Genomic DNA, 19,278 nt, shown 5'->3' with positions numbered 1-19,278 from the left:
AATAAACTAGTGGAAGTACCTGCCGTTGCCTGAGTACTTGGAGGTGTGTGCTGAGCCGAAAATAAAAAAGCAAAAAGTCGTAGTAGGCAAGCAGGCTCGAAACCGTGACGCGTATGCTGAAAAGAATGTGAAAGAAAACCTGGCATCTTACCGCTACGCTATGCGGCGACAGGAAGTGAAAACCGTTCAAATTTAGCGTAAATCGATAGTTCAGTGAATAAGTTCATGCAGGCGCAGAAATGGACGCCTGGATGCAAGCCAGTAAGGCTTCTTTTTGTCGTTTATTTATTTTTTTGCCCACGATGTTGGAGAAAACTAGATCCCTTCTTAAAAGGAGAGATATGGTAGTTTCCAAATGAATAGCAATTGTCTGATATGAGGAGTTCCCCCAGATTGATCAAAGCTAATTGCGTTTCTGGATGTTCGTCCCGGCCGTTAAGGCCGACGAAAACACATTCGCTTCGATTAGTTTCGCTTTATTTATACGAAAAAGGCAAACGAAAGGACGGGTTAGACAGGCGAAAGGATGGGTTAGAGTGATTTTTTTTTAAAGTCAATCAAAATAAAAGTAGAGACGACGTCTGTTTACGAATCTGAGATATTATAATCAAAGGACTATAAAGAAACTTCTAAATAAATGGAACCTCGTCAAGAAGCCTTTGCGAAAAAAGCCTTTCGTGGACATACAAAAACGCGCGTGGCCGTTTTCCTTATATATATATATATATATATATATATATATATATATATATATATATATAATAAATTCCACAGCCAAACAACGTCGCTGCTCACAAGAGCCATGACAGTCAGAGAACCGGAAGTCCAAGACTCGAGTTTCGCCCTACTTTGGGCTCATCAGTTAGACACATCCGAACTCAGGATTCGAAACCCGAGCCTATTGCATGCAAGGCAAGTACTCTACCAACTGAGCAAACGCCCTGCGCACAAGAATTTCTATTAACCAACACAGATCAAGCAAACCGCGCCGAAATCCGACTGTGAAATGAACCTTTCTCTTCTCAACAAGGGACGCGGTCATCCCACCAGCTAATAACCCCAAGCCGATGTCTCACAAGTAGGAGTTTTAACTCGAAAGGACGATGCAATCCAGCAATGCTACCAAGTTTATATACGTTTATATAGTAAAACGTTTAATATAAATGAGATATTACTCAATAAATAGTATAAGACTAAGCTAAAATGATAAACTCGGATGCAATATTTCTTGTTGCAAAAATTTACAGCTGATTTCTTTTTCAATATAGTGGAATAAAACGCACAAGAAGAAAAATGAGATAAGTTGTTTAGTAATTTCATATTAGTCAAAATTTATTTTCGACTGTAGGAATATAATGAGATAATTTCGGATCGCAATTTCAATGTTTTACTCCCTTTCTGTCTGTCTGTCTGTCTGTCTGTCTTCCTCTCTCCCTCTCTTTCTCTATCTATCTATCTATCTATCTATCTCTTTCTCTAGCTCTTCCCTTTCTCCTTTACAAACACAGCTACACAAGATTTTATTCTCATTTGTAATCTCTTTTCTGTCCATCTCTCCAGAGATAGATAGATAGATAGATAGATAGATAGATAGAAAGAACGTCTCAAGAAAAAATAACCAGATTGTGAATGAAAGCAAGGTAAAATATGTAATCTAAACAATAGATCAATAAATATATTTAATGGATTTTGATATGACTATCGACATACTAATATAGATATGAATTAATATAAATATTATTAGATAAGAAATATTATAAGATACATACGAAAAATGGCTGGGGGCTACTTTGACCGAAACTTTATAAAAAATAAAAACCAGGTTAGGCAAACAGTAGTCTAAATAATACAATTAATACCTTTTCTTTTCTGTATTTTTTTAGACGACCGTATGTAAAGGAATTTTTTACACACCGTCTTTCAATCGCTTTTTCACACTCTTGTAAAATCGAAATCCATACTGGAAATCGCGATATATCCACACAGTCGTGCGATGTGGATCAGTGGTATAGGCTTCTTTACATAAGTTCCCAATTTCGAAGCTCGGTAGATTCAGCTGCCCTGATGTGTCGTGTAGAACTAAACATGTGTCAGTTGATTATTATATTTTAAAAACAATATATATATATATATATATATATATATATATATATATATATACACATATATATGCATATATATGTATATATATATATATATATATATATATATATATATATGTGTGTGTATATTAGCGATGGGATGATACCAAAATTTTCTCTGATTCCGTACTAGATTCCCAATTCCGATACAAATACCGATTCCGATTCCGATTCTTTATAAATATCTAAATATCTAACTATAGAGTTGTTATTTTTTTCAGATTTCTGTAAATAAACATATGTTAAATGTGCAGATATTTTCCGCAACGTAAATTTACATTTGTGGAGGATCGTCTATAGATTTTAGCTTTTTTTGGTATTTTAAAATCAATGAATATTTATTATTTTATCATTACTACCAGCAATGGAAGATTTTGTTTTAAACAAAATCAAATTAAAAAAAGACAAAAGAATGATATTGGCATCAGAAACTAGGCATCAATTTTTTTCGATTACGATACCGATCCCCCCAAGTTTTTCGATTTTCCCGATTTCCGATTCCGGTCAATCGTCCCAACACTAATATATATATATATATATATATATATATATATATATATATATATATATATATATATATATATAGTGAAAATGGTAATTAATAAAAACTGAAAAAAGTGCTCAATACTGTTGCAGACTAAATATGCGTTTCATTTTGTATCGCCGTATCTTTCGGTTAAGTTACATTATTGTTTCAGGTACTCGGCCGTTTTTTGGCCGTCTATAGCTTCCTCAGATTACAGATGGCCAAAAAAAACGGCCAAGTAGCTGAAACAATAATGTAACTTAACAGAAAGATACGGTAATAAAAAATAAAACGTATATATATATATATATATATATATATATATATCGGGTGTCCACAAAGTCTGGCTGCATAATCTACACGGTGCCCACAAAGTCTGGCTGCATAATCTACACGGTGTTCAGAAAATAATGCAGCCAGACTTTGTGGACACCCTGTATATATATATATATATATATATATATATATATATATATATATATATACATATATAAACTATATTTTAGTCATCGACATACAGACCTGTTTCGTTGTTTCACAACTCATCAGTGCCGCTAGACTAACACCTCTCCCAAGCCGAGGATCGAACCTAGAACCGTCGTGATGACAGTCGGCAGTCCTACCCCCTGACTACGGAATCGGTGGCCGAAATTAAGCTATCCGAATGCGTATTTAAATAAACATCCGTCCGCTACTCGTAGAGGGCTCAAACGTTTTGTTTGTAAACAAATTGCGAGCTTCGCATTATTTCAGCTAAATTAAGTAGAGAGTAAGATAATTTACGAGAGTGCTCTACCAAAGAGGGGAGCTTTATAAAATATATTTTAGTCATCGACATACAGACCTGTTTCGTTGTTTCACAACTCATCAGTGCCGCTAGACTAACACCTCTCCCAAGCCGAGGATCGAACCTAGAACCGTCGTGATGACAGTCGGCAGTCCTACCCCCTGACTACGGAATCGGTGGCCGAAATTAAGCTATCCGAATGCGTATTTAAATAAACATCCGTCCGCTACTCGTAGAGGGCTCAAACGTTTTGTTTGTTAACAAATTGCGAGCTTCGCATTATTTCAGCTAAATTAAGTAGCGAGTAAGATAATTTACGAGAGTGCTCTACCAAAGAGGGGAGCTTTATAAAATATATTTTAGTAATCGACATACAGACCTGTTTCGTTGTTTCACAACTCATCAGTGTCGCTGGACTAACACCTCTCCCAAGCCGAGGATCGAACCTAGAACCGTCGTGATGACAGTCGGCAGTCCTACCCCCTGACTACGGAATCGGTGGCCGAAATTAAGCTATCCGAATGCGTATTTAAATAAACATCCGTCCGCTACTCGTAGAGGGCCCAAACGTTTTGTTTGTAAACAAATTGCGAGCTTCGCATTATTTCAGCTAAATTAAGTAGCGAGTAAGATAATTTACGAGAGTGCTCTACCAAAGAGGGGAGCTTTATAAAATATATTTTAGTCATCGACATACAGACCTGTTTCGTTGTTTCACAACTCATCAGTGCCGCTAGACTAACACCTCTCCCAAGCCGAGGATCGAACCTAGAACCGTCGTGATGACAGTCGGCAGTCCTACCCCCTGACTACGGAATCGGTGGCCGAAATTAAGCTATCCGAATGCGTATTTAAATAAACATCCGTCCGCTACTCGTAGAGGGCTCAAACGTTTTGGTTGTAAACAAATTGCGAGCTTCGCATTATTTCACCATCTTTGAGGATCTGTTCTCATACTGCACCTTACATTTTCTGTCCGCGGTCTCTGAATGAGATATCCTTCACGGCCCAGGCAGTTTTTATTTTTAATTTTTATTTTTAGTCCTCTTATCTTTCTTTTTCTATTTTTCATTTGTATTTTTATTTTTTACCCTATCCGATATACCTTATTTTTACAAGGAGTAGACGGTATTCACTCCACATTCAAAACTGACATTATCTCTAACCCTATTCTTCTGGGTGGATAATTAAATCGATACATTAATATTATTAGCAATATTATTATTTAAAACTATCACCATTGTTGTTAATGGCCCTGTCGGTGGGGCATTAGAAGATGCCTACCCCCCCTGCAGAGGGTAACAGTCCCTCAATGGGGGTCCTGGATATGACCTTAAACTATATCCAGTGGTGAGGCCCCAGCTTGTGGGTTTAGGGAGTATGGAGCCACCCTTTAATTACCATTGCTCCCAAGGTCCAGTCTGACCCGGAGCGGTAGTACCTGTTAGGGTCCCAACTATGGGTTTAATAGAAACCGACGTGAAAACAGCAAATATATTCTATTAAAAAATTTATTCTTCAAAATCTTTGGATTCGGCATTAAATAACTCGAAAAGGGTTGATATGCCGTAAAACAAAAAAAAACAACCATTGTTGTTAATACTTTGCTATATTTATCTATTAATATTTTTATTGCAACTATTACTCTAATCATCATGTTAACTACTAATAACATTATTTTTACCGGTCAATAAATTTGTTTCACTTTCTAACAATTTATTATACATAATGTTTAGTCTTTTTTTAGTCGTTTGGAATAAACGCTCGTACGTTGTAAACATTTGTTAAATATAAAAAAAAAATTTTTTAATAAAAATAAAACATTATTTTTACCCTAATGGCTAAAATAATTCACCTGTTGTTGAAAGGAATAGGCGGTGTCAAAAAAAAAAAAAAGAAATTTCCGTTTTTTTTTTTTTTCAACGTCTTTCATTTTCATGCCGATACATTTTTTTGTGACCAGGGGCGGAAAACAGCTTTAAATATAAAGAATAAAATATTAAATACAAAAATAACACATCGATTCCATGCTTCAAAAAGCCCTTATACCCCGGAAATCACTATCCTAGAAGCATACGTGGACTTTTAAAATTATATATATATATATATATATATATATATATATATATATATATATATATATATATATATATATATAGTATTTTATAAAATATATATGGCGATTAAGCTACACTGAATATTCCGCGTTTCATCCACTCTAGGGCTCTTCAGGCTTATGCGCGAGTTCTGTGTTTTTTTATCGTTTTTATATGCTCCTATTATTCAAAAACGCGGAATATTCAGTGTAGCTTAATCATCATATATATTTTATAAATTACTTATTAGCTCTACCTACGTATTGAGCACTTTTGAAGTAAATATTTAAAGTTTACGCACAAATCTATACTTTCGTATATTAATTTTATGTGAGTAAATTAAGTAGTTATATATATATATATATATATATATATATATATATATATATATATATATATTAAAAAATGGTCACACACTTTTTGAAGACACTTATTTTTAAAGTAAAATTTAAATGGGAATTTGAAAACTTTGAAGTGTCGAATATAATGATAAAATCATTTGTATTTACTGATGTTTTTTTGTAAGTCCGATATTTCGCTAATACATAGCCTCATCAGGGTCAAAAGTCCGGTTCGTGAATTTCTTTTTCTTTTTCTTCATTTTGGTGTTATGGCGAAGAGAAGAAAATTTACGTGCCGCCAAAAAGAAAGCCCGCACTTGGCATTTTTCCAAAAAACGAAAATTTAAGATAAATTGAATGTAACACTTTAAACAACCTATATCTCATTTGATTAACCTTTCATTCCTCTAAAATTTGGAACAAAAATGTACTAGTGCGGACATTCTTTTTTGGCGGCATTTTATATATATATATATATATATATATATATATATATATATATATATATATATATATATATATATATATATATAGGTGTGTTTGTGGGTGTGTGCATACACACACAAACATACACGTACGCACACATATATGTATATATTTAAATTATAGTAATAATTATTTCAGCCCTTTTAATACCTTTTTGCTTATTACTATCACTGTCTTGACATTAAAAAATGTTTAAATTTCAACTGAATTTCTCGCGGTTAACTATGACCGTGTGGATGTGTTACTTTCAAATGGAGTCAGTGATGGCTTTCTTGCCGAGTTTGAATCTCTAGACCTGCGGTAATCGTGACACCCTGCACTGATGTTTCCTGAAAGGATTAAACACTAGTTTCTGTAGATATTAAAAAATAATTACAGTAATAATCATATCAGCCCCTTTAAGAACTCGGTTCTTATTACTGAGCACTCAAAGTTGAGGTTAAAATCGGTCACTTAAATTTACATGCGTAGACAATGATGTCATAATTATTAGATAATTTTCACCGTCTTGACATTAAGAAAAAATACATGTTTAACGTGTAACTGTATTTCTCACGGTTAACCTTGGCCATGTGGATTTGTTCTTTGCTAATGTAGTCAGAGATGGCTTCGTTGCCGAATTTGAATCTCCTGACCGACGGTGATCGTGACACCTTGCACTGATTATTCCTGAAAGGATGAAACAATAGTGTCTGTAGATATTAACCAAATAATTACATTATAATTATGTATATTATTATTATTAGTATTATTATTATTAGTATTATTATTATTATTATTAGTAGTAGTAGTAGTAGTAGTAGTAAGGTCGTCACTGTTTATGGAGGTCAAAAGCTATCACGAGCATAACGGTTAATGACAGGGCACTTGCTTGAAAATACACTTGAAAAGTAATATGTTACAGTTGGCTGGGAAGCAGCCTAGCATTATTATGTCCATCAGACGAGTACGCTTAGCGAAAAGATTTTGCTACTGGAATTCTATTTAGTATTCGGCACAGACAAATAAATAGAATTTTTGACAGTATTATTGCTAGACGATTGCCTGATGCGAATTTTTAGTGAAGCAGGAGGTAGATATAACGTTAGTCCAACATATTGCATGAAACTACGATATAGAAATAGAAACACAATATTTTTTTCTGATAAATATAAAGTAGAGAGGGAAAAGTATTCTCGATTTCCTAGCCGGTTTTATAAATAGACAGATGAATTAATACATATTCTGATAGATAGATAAATAAATTGATTAATAGATGAATAGAAAAAGAAAGAAAGAAAGATAGATAGATAGATAGATAGAAATATAGATAGATAGAAAGATAGATAGATAGATAGATAGATAGATAAGAAATATAGATAGATAGAAAGATAGATAGATAGATAGATATAAAGATAGATAGATAGATAGATAGATATATGTTTGTCGTTCGATAGATGGATAAATGTAACAGCGCCGACGCCCCTTTGCAAATGCATGTGAAATGACGTCATCGGTAAGGAATAATACAAACTTTAAAAAGGAGATCACGTTAAACACGGGAATAACGCTCGAAGTCAGGTTAGAGGCGGGAATGACGCTTGTGAAGCTAATGGCGTAAGGTACACCGCAGCAGTAACGCGAGAATGAGGAAATAAATACCGTTGTACAACAAAAAATCGAGTAAAACTTATTTTCTATTTTTGTTTCCTTTCCAACTGGGGTTACAACGTGATGGCTCCTAGAAAACATCACATAAGGCGATACATACATACTTGAGGCGACAGCTACATACATACTTGATGACTGCAACGTTTGTCAAACGAGTGCCACTCCTTCAGACGCTTCCATGAGCTCGAAAATTACTTTTTTTTCAGCCTTGCCGGCGAATTCACACACTCAATCAGACATGACACTGAAGACGGTCATTGGTATACATACATATATATAAATATACGCATACATACATACATACATATATATACATACACGCATACATACATATATCCACATACATACACACATATACACATACACGAATAAATACATACATAGATAATACACATACATACACATACATATATATACATACACACATGTATACATACACATATACATACACATATATACACACATATACAAATACAACCCCACATATACATACATATACACATACAAATAAGGCGATAGATGCATACATATATAAGGCGATAGATACGTACATGCATAAAGCGATACATACGTAAGGCGATACATAGATAAATAGATAGACAGATGGATTGATAGAAAGATAGATTGATTGAGAAATAGATTGATAGGTAGATAGATTGATTGATGGATAGATGTATTGATAGATGGGGAGATCGATAGATCAATAGAAAACAAGAGGCAAATTACCGTGATCGGATCGAATCTGAACGACTATCTAACTGAAAACAGTACTGTACGTGCAGACTTGTCTCTCATGGAAAATTTAATGGCGAACCTCTACAATCTCTTCGGTTTAGCATTGAAAAAAGATTGGTTTTGCTTTATGCGCTCAGATGACTTCAATTATGAGAAATATCGATTTCTGTTCGCTTTCTACCGTCGCCCAACACACTACCACTTACCATTCCTTTATTGTCTGGTTATAGTATCGTCGTACACGAGATTGCCAACGAGAATTGAAAAGCCGGAACGACATTTTCTGATTAGAAGTGGCGATTCATATTCGCCATTTTAGGGGGTGGCACCGCTAGAAACTGGATCCGAATAATTGCTTCTTGTTTGTATTCGTGTTGTTTATGGCAGTTTTGAAAACGAAGAAGAATTAACTATTTGGCGCCTTTCTGGTATAATAAATATAGAGGTTTCTTTATATTTTATAGTTTTAAGTTTTATCTTCGATTTTTAGGATGGGGACATTTTCTTTTCTTTTTTTTTTTTGAATAGCCAATCGATCAAGTGTTTTTTGTTTGTTTTGTTGTTTTTTTTTCTGAGAATAGGATCCTCTTCCCAATTCAGTTAAAATGTAGTCAAACGTGAATGCTTTCTAGAAACGCACCAGGGTGTCGTTTGCCTCGATACCAGATTTGATAAAATTATTTGTCTTTAATAGAGACATATAAAATTAATCTAGATTTACAAATCTATAAATTGAAACACACCACCAAATTGATATTGTTGCTGATAATTGAGATTCGGCATACATGTTCTTATGAATCAGATGATTTCCCGATATCATTCTAATTAGAATCGTTTCTAGAAAAACACCAGGTACAAACGGGAAGTATCACTAGAAATTTGCAAACATCTCTTAGTGAATATGTTGCTGTGGAACGAACTGGATTTGATCTTAACATATCTAGTTTACTATAATGTGTTGTTAACCACTTATGCATCATATTCTCCCTAGTTATATAATTTCTCTCACATAGACAAATCTCAAATGAGATCTGATTGGTTGACGCAACAACGGATATTGCCAGAAGGTAAGGAGCCGTGTTGGTTTCTGTGACACGGGCTAAGACGTTCAAGGATTGGGCATCGGCATTTGTTTCGAGTTATAAATCTGGTCGCCAAGACAATGCCTCTCTGTTTTTATTACATACATAGAAATAAAATGATATATATTAAATATGTACGCTGAAGAATTTGGACTTATTCTCGCGTATTCTGGTGTAGCAGTTTAACCTTTTTTGCAGAAAATCAATTCATGCATGAAAACAATTTTATTATCGCAAGATTGCATAAAAGCCCATGATCATTATCACACCATCAACCCGATCCAATATAATAATTGATAATTAAGCACCGGACTTACTATTTAGATATTAATAAGTCACTTGTACCCATTCCCCTCCTACCACTTTTTATTTTTTTTAATGGAGAGTAGATAATACAGTGGATGTGTTATCGGCAGCTCCAGTAACTCTCGCTTCTCCTTTTTTGTCCCTCAGTCCTCATTCAATTAGTGATTTTTCTGAAAAAGGGTGAAGAAAAAGCTACTTAAATGTCGGTAGTACTTGCTGAACAGTAGTTTGAGATGTCAGACATTTTTCTGTCTCTATGTCTGTCCTTGTGACCATGTCACTAGTAAGGGTGCTGGAGGTAAACGTTTTGTCTGGGCTGACGTTATCCGCCTGAAAGTCAGGGACCCGAACCTTGGATTAACCACTAAGGAGGCTGTCCTATCAGCAGGCGCAAAGTACTGGGACCGCTGTATTGCCATTTGGTCAGTGGATCTGGACCATGCAGTAGTCTCTGGTGGGGCCTCTCGATGCCATACTCGTGGGTAATTGTTACGGTTTTACCTTTTCGTGTGCTACAAAAAAAAATTCCTGCCTGTTTCTCTCTTACTCTCTAACCAAGTATGCCGACCTGTTCCACAAATCCCAATACCTCAACATGAAATATTTCCAGAATAAAAACTCGAATAAATCTAGAACCCCATCTTAAAACGTAGACCCTTACTACCAGGTCTCCTACTCCAACATCAATGGTCTACGTTCCAACCTTCGAGAGGTTGAAACCCAATTACAGGAGACGAAACCGGACAGATTCTTTCTAAGCGAAACTAGAATAGGGCCAACCACTTCCCTAGATGAGTTCATAATTAACGGATACTCTAACTTAACAGCTAAATCTGACCCCCAATATCGCCACGGGCATGGAATATTTGCCCACATGAAAGATGGCTTCCCAAGTGGCAGGGGTATCTCCAAAGAAGATCGTAATTTACCCTATATGTGCTTCCGGGTTGACCTTGCTAACATCACTGCATTTATATTTGCCCTCTATCGGCCCCACAACAGCGGAGTTACTACCTTTAAGATAGTAACTCCGGTAAACATCGACATCTGTGGTGACTTCAACGTCCATAACGTGGAATGGCTGACCCATTCAAATAAGACAGACGATGAGGGGAGGTTTTGTCATGATTTTGCCATTGCTTATGACCTCACTCAGATTGTTCGCGAACCCACCCGTATGCTCGATACACCCGGTCAATATGCAAACCTCCAAGACCTTTTTCTCTCAACTTCCCCTGAGCTATATTCATGTTCCTTTCATTCTCCTCTAGGATCCTCCGCCCACTCCGTCCTATCAGTTAAGATAAAAACGAAATGTAATAAGTCCCCAGATGTACCCCTCCAGCGTACTGTATATCGATATTCTATGTCTGACTGGGATAGCTTTCGTACATTCATATATGATTTACATCTGAATTCCATGTTTAAAAAAGATGTGTCCTCTATAGTATCAGATCTGACCGAATGAATAATTGTAGGCGGAGACCAATTCATACAATCTAAAATATTCCAACAAAAACCTAACAGCCAGCTATGGTTCTCCCCAGAATATGCTGCTGCTATCGCGCACAGAAATCGCTTTTTCCATAACTACCAACGTAATAGATGCACTGAGACTAACGTTGCTTTCAGGAACGCCAGCAACCACTGTAAAAGAGTAATAAAAAATGCAAGAGAGCTATATGCCCAGTCTGTTAAATCCAAGGTAGCTGATCAGCGGCTTGGTTCCCACCAGTTTTGGCAAATAACAAATAGGATCCTGAACAGAAGTGTGCATTCTATCCCAACCATTATCAATGGACCAGAGGTCATCTCGTCAGCATCAGACAAGGCCAAAGTATTTGCAAAGAACTTTGCAGCTAATTCTACCCTATGCGACGAAGGCCATCAACTCCCCATATATCCTACTATAACACAGAACACGCTAGGTAACATACAAATATCTGTGCATGAGGTCGCCAAGCTAATCAAGAACCTTGATTCCAGTAAAGCAACTGGCCCTGACGGCATCCCAATTATAGTGTAAAAAAGCTTCAACCAGAACTTGCCCCCATACTTACGAAACTATTTAAGCGTTGCCTTAAGGAGAAGTGCTTTCGTACTCCCTGGAAAACCTCATCAGTTTGTCCTGTATTTAAGAATTCACGTGATGTCATCTCCCTCTCAGTACAGACCAATAAGTCTCCTGTGTGTTATGAGTAAGTTGCTGGGATCCATATTAAATAAAGAAATAGTCAACCACCTCAGCAGAAACAACCGTCTTAGTGACACACAATATGGTTTCCGTTCTGCAAGATCTACCGCAGATGTGCTAACGGTTATATCTCACTGGATTAGTGAATCTCTTGACAAAGGCTTCCTTTCTAGGGCAATTGCTCTTGACATATCAAATGCCTTCGACAAGGTATGGCATAAGGGTCTACTTCACAAGATTTCCAGCTACGGTATAACTGGAAATGTTTTCTCAATCATTAAATCATTTCTCTCCGATAGGCTCACAAGAGAAGTGGTCGATGGACAAAAATCAGAGGCCTGCAGTATTAATGCTGGAGTCCCTCAAGGGTCAATCCTGGGCCCAACTCTCTCCCTGATCTACATCAATGACCTCCTCAAACACATACTTAAATAATTCATAGGCATCTATGCTGATAACACGACCATCTACGGCAACACATAAAAAGCTGTAAATGACAAAGTTCTCTCTGAGTCTCTCTCATCTGATCTCGAGCTCGTCGTTCAGTGGGGGAAGACGTGACTGGTTACCTTTAATGCATCTAAAACCAAAATCCTATCCTTACATCACCAACGCTCTGATCCTCATCTGGCATCAATTGAAATGGATGGCTCTCGTCTAGGAGAAGCGCCGTGTTTTGACAAGCTTCTGGGTTTGATCTTTACTGAAATGGAACACGTACATCAAGTCTGTTGCCAAGGTCGCTGGAAAGATGGTGGGATCCTTCTACCGCTCCAGACGATATATCACTGCTGGTGCAATTCTCAATCTATATAAAAGCCAGGTACATCCAAGGATGGAATACTGCTGCCATATCTGGGCAGGAGCTGCTAAAAACAGCCTATCCTGCCTTGACAGAGTACAAAATAGACTTCGTGGCTTAGTGGGGTATGCCCTTTTCTCTACCCTGCAACCTCTCTCGCACAGAAGAGATGTTGCGAGCCTATCCTTGTTCTATCGTTATTTCCATGGTAGGTGCTCGTCTGAACTCGAATCCCTGGTCCCCCCTCGCCAATCTTTCAGGAAAAACACCCGTCTAGCTAAATCCACTGTGAAAAATGTCCCCCACTCTTTATCTTTGTCTAAATCCAAACGTGGATTCCATGAACAAAGCTTATTTCTTAGAACTGCACGCCTGTTGAACTCTGTTCCGTCTGCCTGCTTCCCACCTGACTACAACTTGGATGTCTTCAAGGTCAACGTTAACAAATTCCTAATGAACCGCCCCCTTAAGTAAACACTTCATCAAATCTCCACACTAACGTACTGTACTTGCAATAACCCTTATCCCTGAGTGGCTTCCGGGCCTTGATAAGTGGTGACCACCGTGTTAAAAAAAAATATATATATATATAACTAATCTAGAATGGTAGTTTGCCCCCCAGAATCAAAAGAGCTAAGTACAGATGAAACTTATTCCACATGATCTTTGTCCTGAATTGCTGAGAGATAGACGGTGGAAGATAAGCAAATATCACTCATTACTGTTTAATGCTATGATGTCATCGCGTCGTGCCTTCATAATCTTTATTGTGTGCTTCCATTTATTTAAATGTTGTTTTCTCTATCTGTTTTATTTGGGGGAAGATCATGTGACGTTTTCTCTGTTTCTATTTATTCACAGAATCTAGCAAACCTGTGCTTAAATTAGCAAGTAAGCCCTGACTTCATGTCCCTCTTTTTTCTCATTAACCGTCTTCTATTCTAAGAGGTTTACTCACCAACTATATAACTCTAACACTCTAGATGTAATTCTTTTGGAATTTACCCCCCCCCGTATTTTAAAATTCAGGCGATCGGTCATCTCCATCTCAGTACAGACCAATCTGTATCCTGTTAGCTCTAGAATTTGCGTTAAACTGAGAGGTGGTCAACTACTTTAGAAAAATCAATCCTCTCAAATACATGCAATATTGTTTCTGTTTTTCTAGATCTACAGTTGGTATGCTAGCAGTAATATCTCATAGGATAAATGAATCTCGATTGCGCTTCGTTGATAAGGCAATTGTTATTGGGATATAAAAGGATCTTGATAGGGTGTGGCATAAAGGCCTACTAGGCAAGATCTTCAGCCATGGAAATGTATTTCCGATTGTTAAATCATTCATCCCTTATGGTTTTATAAGAGTAGTTGTTGATGAACAGAAATCAGAAGTTCACAGTATTAATGTTGGCCTCCCTCAAGGTTCCATCCTGCGTCCAATACTCTCCTAATCATCATCAGCAATCACTCAAACCCCATTCTTAGATAATTCGTAGACATTTAATCAGACATCATTACCATCTACACCAACTCTTCAAAGGTCGTAATGGGCAATATCTCTCTGATTTGCTTCTCTTTTAACTTGGGTACGTGGTGCAATAGGGTAAAATTGGCTGGTTAATGTATCAAAAACCAAGCTTCTTTATTTTACTCACCAAAGCCTGTCTCTGCTCTATCGTTATTTTCGTGGCAAGTTTTTGATTTAGGGTTAATCTATGCCCCCACCAATCTATCACAGAAAACACTCGTCCAGCCAAAATCACTATCAATATATTCCTCCATTTTCTATTGGTGCCTGAACCTAAAGGTGGATTCCATGAACTTAGATTATGCCCTAGAACTGCTTGCTTGTTGAACTCTTTTTCGGCTTATGTGCCTCCCATCCGATTACAACATTGTCGTTTTCAAATCCAACGTTAATAATTTCTTATTGAGCCGTCCTTGAAAATAATCTAATTATATTAAGTTTCCACCACAAACGATTACTACGCTACTGTCCCAATGAATTCCATAGGCACAACTCTTATCCTTGAGTGGCATCCAGGACTTGATATGTGTTGATCTCTCTGTACAAACAAAACCTTGCAATTCTATATTTATTACGCTGCAGCTTCTCAACCGAATATATTTTCGCAAATTCGATAACGTAAAATACATTTGGTTAAAGAGTAACTATTATTTCACCAAATATGAATATAACTGGATTTTATTAAAAATATCATTATTATTTGATTGTCTCGAAAAAAAAATGTTTTCAAGACAATCAAATAATTTTTTTAACCGCAAAGGTAAGTTCGTTTGGGGCCCAAGCTCCAAGTTTTGTATGAATCCCATAGACTGAAGGTTGCGTGAAATTGTCGCAAAATCACACCTCATCTTTTCACTCAATTTTCTTCATGTCTGATAACCATCATCCGTCAAATGAAACCTAAGCTGTTCTTCGTCTTTCTTGATGAGTCTTCCGGAACGAGAGGCGCCATTGAGGTGTAAATTAGTGTTTGAATCTGGTAAACCAATCACGATTATTTTCCTTAGCTATGGCGTTTTCTCCATATACGCCACAAATATTCTTGGTTAAATCACTAGATATTTTACCTCAATTTAAGGCGAAAAAAAGGAGGTGTGAGAAATGTGATTTTTTTTTATTTACTTGACAATCCATTTCACGGCTCTGAAAAACGAAGAAAACATTATGAGCCAGAAACGATGACCATCATCTTGTTGAACAGAATAGTGCTTTCTAATGATATCGGACACTTTTGCTAAATATTAAAGCATGTTTTAGAACAAACATTTGTTAGGCAACAACGTGATATATTTATCTACTATTATATATAAAAAAAAACTGTTTCTGTGTGTGTTGTATGTAGGTTTCGTCCTCTATGGACTCGAAAACGGCAGGATGGTCTTTATAAAATTTTACACGAATGTACTATATGTGCCTCTCAGTGTTCACAAATAGGTTTTGTATCAGAATGTGTTCGATAAGTACCGATGATCAGTGAAAAAAATCATCTGATTAAAGAAGAGCAGGCGATTTTAATCCAAGTTTACAACTTCACAGTGCATTTGAGAAATTTTATTATTATACAAACGTAAGAGTCCGACATAAAAAAATCAACAGAAGGTTCTTTGATATGGCAGGGACCAGTTCGAAATGAATGTTTCTGTTTATAACACAGTAGCACAATTAAACTTGACCTTTTCATTTTAAACTTTGATTCAATCCATTATAACCGCACAAGCAACAAGCTGGGACGAAAAGACATCAGTGCGTTCTTTTATATGACAGGAGCGCGTTAATTAATACATTAATGTTTCTATTTAGAGTGCAATTGAACTAAATGATTACATTTTAAACTTTAATTCAAGCTATTAGACATAAAAAAATATTTAATAAAACTAATAGTAGGCCCTGTACAGTGCAATAGAGACTATAATCTATTGTAGGGTAAGTTACTACAGGAGGCATATGTCGCTTCCTCTCGGTCAACTAAGATGAGACCTCAAATTTAGCCAGCAATTGATCGATTTGATTGACAAACGAGCGATTTCACCGAATTCGAAGAGAATGAAAATATGAAAGAGGAATCCACTTCTAGATCATTATTCAATACCTCACAACGCTAGTATATATATGCTAGTATATATATATATATACATATATATATATATATGTGTATAGTATATATATATATATACATATATATATGTGCATTGTACTTAATGAGAGTTAAATATATGTATTTAAATATGTTCAGAACTCTTTCAATCATTTGATACCGATCGATTTATATATTTTTTTAAAATATTTTAATCTATTTTCCTAATATCTTTATATAACATTGTCCCAGTAATCAGAGATTTACATTGTCAACAGAATAACTTATTCTGACATTATAAATACATTTCCGATAAATTGCTATTCAACTTGTTAATATAGTGTCTTATATAATTACTTCCATTAGATAATCTCATAGACAGACAAATAAATATAGGAGTAGCATATGCATATCTTTATTCCTAATATTTTTACGCATAAAAATGTTATCACAAATAGTTCTACAATTGCTACATAATTCACAACAATTATATAGTTCTTTTTTTATTTAATTAGCGGACCATTTTTTTCGATATGAAGTACAACGATATGTATTTTATTAAAAAAAACGAGTACATTTATTTGCAGAAAAGCAGGATGGAATCATAAAATTGTCGCCCCAGAGAAGACAACAGGATCCCATTTCCGTGTGATTTAAAGCATTTTTTTGTTGCAGACGATCTAGTTGGCCTGTTGTCTGAAAATCCCAACATACATAAAAGCCTTCTATCTAGTCTGAAAGTGACACACTATTTAACGAGCGAGATCGGAAATACATGGTTGTACAACTTATGCTCCTCACTGATCCAAGTTATGACAACGAGACCATTTCCCGCATACACAGAATACATCGCTCGATTGATAAAAAAACATTTGCATTTGGTGTGGTTTCAAGTGAGGGCCACATCATGCCACCTCACATGTTCGAAGTCGGCCTGTGAGTCAACACCAAAGTCTACTTGGATGTGCTGAAGAGAGTGATGATCGCTTGGTGCAATCAGATGACCCCTCGCAACCTTGGGTCTGGTAGCAGGACGCGTCGCCGGCCCACAAGTCCAAAGAAACCGACGCTTGGCTTCAGAATGAGTGCTTCAAATTTGTACCTTTCTCTCACTGGTACCCTTCGTCCTCCAACCTCATCCAGCTGAACTATTTTGTTTGGTCATACGACGAGAATATCACCCACGTGACCTCACACAACAGAAAAGCCTTCCATCTGCCGAGTATTTGCCGAGCGCTCGCTGGCGTTTGTGGAAAAGGCATGCCTCCAGTTCCGAACCCGTATCGAGGCGATGATTGGGGCTGAAGGCGATTACATTGTATAGGTGTTAGCTCTATTACATAATCAAGTACCTTGAATTCATATTTTCAATAAAATTGCACATGAGCTCTTAATCACCTGATAATCATATCACGAGGTTGTCTCCTCAGCAACCGACAAGGCTAACATGCTTGCCAGTCGGTTTGCCTCAAACTCCACACTGGATCCTTCCAACCACCCCCTACCTGACTTTCCTATGCGGACAGACGCCACACTAGACGATCTGAAAACCACCCCTGCTCAGGTGCATGCTATCATAAAAAACCTTGACACCTCAAAAGCATGTGGACCCGATCTTATCCCAGCTGTGCTATTAAAAAGTGCTCAGCCGAAGTAGCTCCAGTTCTCTCCAAACTCTACAACAAATGTCTTAATGAAGCTTGCTTTCCGGGCTGTTGGAAAACTGCTTCTGTTGTACCAGTATTCAAGAATTCTGGTGAAAGGACAGACCCATCAAATTATCGCCCCATTAGCCTCCTTCCACTTTTTGCCAAAATATTTGAGACCATAATTAACCACGCTCTAATCCATCATCTTACAGATGCTAAACTACTGACTGACAAACAATATGGATTTAGACAAGCCCGTTCCACAGCAGACATCCTCACCGTGATCTCTGAACGTATATACCAATCACTGGACAAAGCGGGGGAAGGCAGAGCGGTAGCTCTAGATATATCTAAGGCTTTTGACAGGGTATGGCATGAGGGTCTCCTCAGTAAAATCAGATCATACGGTATCACTGGTAGAATACTTAACATAATTAAATCCTTCTTAGATAAGAGAAAAATCCAGGTTGTCCTCGACGGTCGCACATCTAAACAATATGATATAAATGCGGGAGTGCCCCAGGGTTCTATCCTTGGACCTCTATTGTTCCTGATATTCATAAATGACCTCCCCGACAACATTGCCTCTGAGATGGGTATATATGCTGATGACACTACACTCTATGGCAGACACGACAGGAAGACGAATGAACACATTTCTAAAGAAATGGCAGAAACACTAGAGGAAGACCTCCAATCTGTAGTGGAATGGGGACAAAAGTGGTTGGTCGCGTTCAATGCTGCCAAGACTAAACTAGTTTCATTCAATAATTACAAGAAACCCTCTCTACCACCAATAGCAATGGCCAACGACTCTTTATCTGAGAGTCCATCTTTCAAACTCCTTGGCCTAACGTTCACAGGAAACATGAGTTGGAACA

Source organism: Euprymna scolopes, chromosome 22, assembly GCF_053919585.1.
Source record: "Euprymna scolopes isolate OS-2025 chromosome 22, ASM5391958v1, whole genome shotgun sequence".
NCBI classification, from domain to species: Eukaryota; Metazoa; Mollusca; class Cephalopoda; order Sepiida; family Sepiolidae; genus Euprymna; species Euprymna scolopes.
Note: the sequence above shows the minus strand (reverse complement) of the source record.